Raw genomic sequence first — 3,090 nt, 5'->3', positions numbered from 1 at the left:
TCGCGTTCAGGCCAAGAATTTGGGCTGTAAATTGGCCAGTGTGTACCGACAGCAATACGCTGGGGCTGTCCATTTAACCACATCCTCGCCAGCTCTGGGGGAGCTGGGGTTCTTGTTTTGTTTCTTTCCTGCAGTACCGAGAGGCAAGCAATGATACCAGACTTTGCTTTCATTCATTAATAAACTCTTTTAAAAATATATATTTTTATTGATTTCAGAGAGGAAGAGAGAGGGAGACAGAGATAGAAACATCAATGATGAGAGAGAATCATGGATCAGCTGCACGCCCCCCAGTGGGGATTAAGCCCACAACCCGGGCATGTGCCCTTGACCGGGATCGAACCCAGGACCCTTCAGTCCGCAAGTTGATGCTCTATCCACTGAGCCAAACCGGCTAGGGCCATTAATAAACTCTTAATGTTATAACAGTTTTAGGTTTATAGAAAAGTTACGGAATAGTGCAGAGAGGCGTGTGTACCCCACACTCCATCTCCCCTGTCGGTAACACCTTGCGTTAGTGTGGGACCCTTGTTCCAACTAGTGAACCTATATTCTTGTTAACCAATGACTGTGCTTTAAGCCGATTTCCTTAATCTAGACCGACTGTCCCTGTTCCTGTTCCAGGACCCCATCCGGAACCACATTTAGCTGTCCTGTCCCCTGAGGCTCCTCTTGTGGTGACAGTCCCTCGGACTTGCCCCGTTTTGATGAGTTTTGATTGTGGGTTTTGATTCCCGTGCCTCTGATGACCTCCAGGGCCGACCATGTCTCCATGAGCGGCTGAGTGGCTTCTCCCCAAGGCCCCGGTATCTCACAGGGTCTCGCCGGCTTTCCTAGAAGTCCCGGTGATGACGGCTGTCAGCATGCGCCCGCTTCATACCCAGCTTTCTCCTTCTCATTCGGGTATCGCATCACAGTACTTGCTGATGTGCGTGTGAGTAGATGGGTGCCGGGGCTTAGTAGCTTAGTAGGGGGTGCCCATTTGTGTCCCACCTCCTCATAGAGAACCCTGTGAGACACTAGGTGAGAAGGGCCAGGTCAGCTTCTGGGAGGCTGGGGTCCTGTAGGAGGCGCTGCTGAGAGGATGAGGCTGGGATTGCGGTCCTGGTTTAAGAGGAGGTAACCCCTGTTAGGGGGGAAGCACCACTGTCTGTGCCAGGACCCTCCCTGTGCCCCCTGCTCATGCCTTAGCACAAGGGACCTGAGCCTCAGTCTCCCCATCTGCAAAATGGGGATCATAATGGCCAGCCTTGCAGAGGGACTGGGAGAATCGAGTGATGATGGGTGAAAAGCAAAGTGCTTTCTGTACTAACTTAGTGTGAGTCACTTAGGGGGATGTCCCTTTAAAGCAGGGCTCATAAACTTTCATGCATGGGCTCACCTGGGGGGCTTGTTAGCGCACAGATGGCTGGGCCCTTCCCCTGGGTTCTGGTTTGGCAGGTGTGCGGTGGGGCCCGGGAACACACTTTTAGCCCAACCCCAGGTCAGGTTAGCACGTTGTGAGAACCACTGGTCTAAATCAAGGGCCCTGAGACCAAAACCTGATGTGATCTCCTCCTCAGAACAACCTGAGCCCAAGGCCAGCAGGGCCCCAGAGCCAGGTGGCTGGGTCTGAATGAGGGTGCCACCCCTCGGAAGCTGTGTGACCCTGGGCAAGATGCCTCCCTTCTCTGAGCCCTGGATCCTCATCTATCACACGGGGAGAACTGGAACCCAACCCAGGTTGCTGAGGGGGGGAGCAGTCACAGCGACCAGGTGCGAGCTGGGCAAGGGCCCAACATACTTCTTCCCCTTCTTCTCCCATCCTCACTATTACAGTAAACACATCTCAGCAGGGGAAGCAGCTCTCCATTTCCTGGCCCATTAGCAAGAGTGGGCGCCTACTGCATACCCAGGCCCCAGGCCCCAGGCCCATGGCCCGCTCCTTGCCCCGCTCCCGCCCCTGTGCCTGGGAGAGAGCCCTCTGCCCAGGCAGGAATGTTGCAATGGTCGTCATGGTCCTGTACCCTCAGGTTTATCAGTCCTGAACTGATGGCCGGCTCATCTCCACCTGCCTGGCCCAAGGTGACCCAGCAGGCGCTGTGAGCATGCCACACCCACTTGGACTGGGCAGACCAGGTCCTCCATCAGCGAGGTCCACCTGGGGCTTGTCCCTGAGGTCAGTGCCATCTGCTGGTAGGACTGGGTATTGCAGACAGGGGTACCCTTCCAGACCCTTTGGGATGACCCAGCCCCCACCTCCTGTCTCCCACTTATCCCCAAAGCCTGGGGTGGGGGAGGGGGAGAGGGAGTGCAACCAGTTCCACACTCAAGGAAAGACTTTCAGACATGGCTGTGACAATGACATGTATTGAGATATAATCTTCCGACCATACAATTCACCCACGGAGGGTGCACAACTCATTGGGTTTATATTCAGAGCCTCATACAGCAGCATCGTATCAGTGTTAGAACATTCTCATCACCCCAAAGAGGAGCCCCATCACCACTGTCAGCCTCCCTGCAGCCCCTGGCAAACGTCAATCCCCTTTCTGTCTCCATGGATTTCCCGATTCTGGACATTTTATAAAAACGGGATCATTAAGCACGTGTGTGGCCTTTGGTGTCAGACGTCCTCGATGATGTTTTCGGGGTTCATCATGTTGCAGGATGCACTGGTACATCTGTGCGTTTGTGGCCAAGGAATGTTGTGTTGCATGGAGGGAGCCCCCTGTTGCTCTGCTCACCAGCTGATGGACCGTTGTCTTCGCTCTCTGGCCGCTGTGCACGGTGCTGCCGTGAGCATTTGTGCACAGGTGTTTGTGTGGACATGGTTTCCATTCTCAGGGGCATATGCCCAGGAGTGGCCTTGCTGGGTAACATGATAAAGAACTGCCAGACCGTTTCCCGAAACGGCTGCCCGTTGTGCAGTCCCCCACCCCCGTCCCCGTGTCCCGCCTGTCCTCGGTACCATGTAGGGTGCTGGAGCCCGAGTGACCTTGGGACCAACCCTGACATACCTCTCCTTGGCTATGAGACCTTAAGAAAACTGTTTAATCTCTCTGAGCCTGTAAAAGGTAATGGCAGAATGTAGCAGATGCCCTCTGCGTG

Source organism: Myotis myotis, unplaced genomic scaffold, assembly GCF_014108235.1.
Source record: "Myotis myotis isolate mMyoMyo1 unplaced genomic scaffold, mMyoMyo1.p scaffold_m19_p_10, whole genome shotgun sequence".
Lineage (NCBI taxonomy): Eukaryota > Metazoa > Chordata > Mammalia > Chiroptera > Vespertilionidae > Myotis > Myotis myotis.
This window is presented reverse-complemented; position numbering follows the sequence as displayed.